At 51.1% G+C, this 632-nt stretch overlaps 1 non-coding gene across 1 annotated transcript; it reads right to left on the bottom strand.

Moving 5' to 3' along the window:
- Window positions 1–440: 440 nt before the first annotated feature.
- On the bottom strand, window positions 441–513 carry GNI_211720. The gene has a single exon. It is a non-coding gene; the product is annotated as a tRNA-Phe (tRNA).
- Between the last annotated feature and the right edge of the window lie 119 nt (window positions 514–632).

The raw sequence follows: 632 nt of genomic DNA on the forward strand, positions 1-632 counted from the left end.
GTACCATTGGTCGGCAGTTAGCAAGGGGGGAATTTTAGGAAGAAATCGGACCCGCCAGAGGGTCGAGGGACACCTCCTTGGGGGGGTAATTGGTAAGGCAATGAAGAGCTATCAACATTGGGGGATTTAAGTGGGGATGTGGTGAAGGAAAGGTATGACGATCGTAATGTCATGCAGTGGAGACCTGAGGGAAAATGGACAGTCTAATAAACTAAAAGTCCAGGGTTCGATCCCGCGCTCGACCAATCGCTGAAATTGAGAGAGGACAGACGTGCTTAAAAAAGAGTAAGTTCGTCCACGCTGTGACCACGAACATCGGGGTGGCAGGAATAGGAAGTGCGAGTTGACTTGTTGCCGCACCAAGCGTAACACACACCAGCCAAGAACCAGAGACACGCGCTAACTTTGGGGCGTGTGAACAAAAACGGACTGCAAGATATTGCCGCAACCGTGGATCGAACACGGGACTTCAAGATCTTCAGTCTTGCGCTCTCCCAACTGAGCTATTGCGGCAGCGTCTTCCGCGTCGGTGAGGATTGCTATAGTCAAGCAAAAGGCACACCACCAGAAACGAGAAGGAGCCCCCCTTTTTCTTCTCCAATCGAAGAGACGTACCAACGTCTTCAACTTCT

This window comes from Gregarina niphandrodes (assembly GCF_000223845.1).
Source record: "Gregarina niphandrodes unplaced genomic scaffold scaffold00141, whole genome shotgun sequence".
In the NCBI taxonomy this organism is placed as follows: domain Eukaryota; phylum Apicomplexa; class Conoidasida; order Eugregarinorida; family Gregarinidae; genus Gregarina; species Gregarina niphandrodes.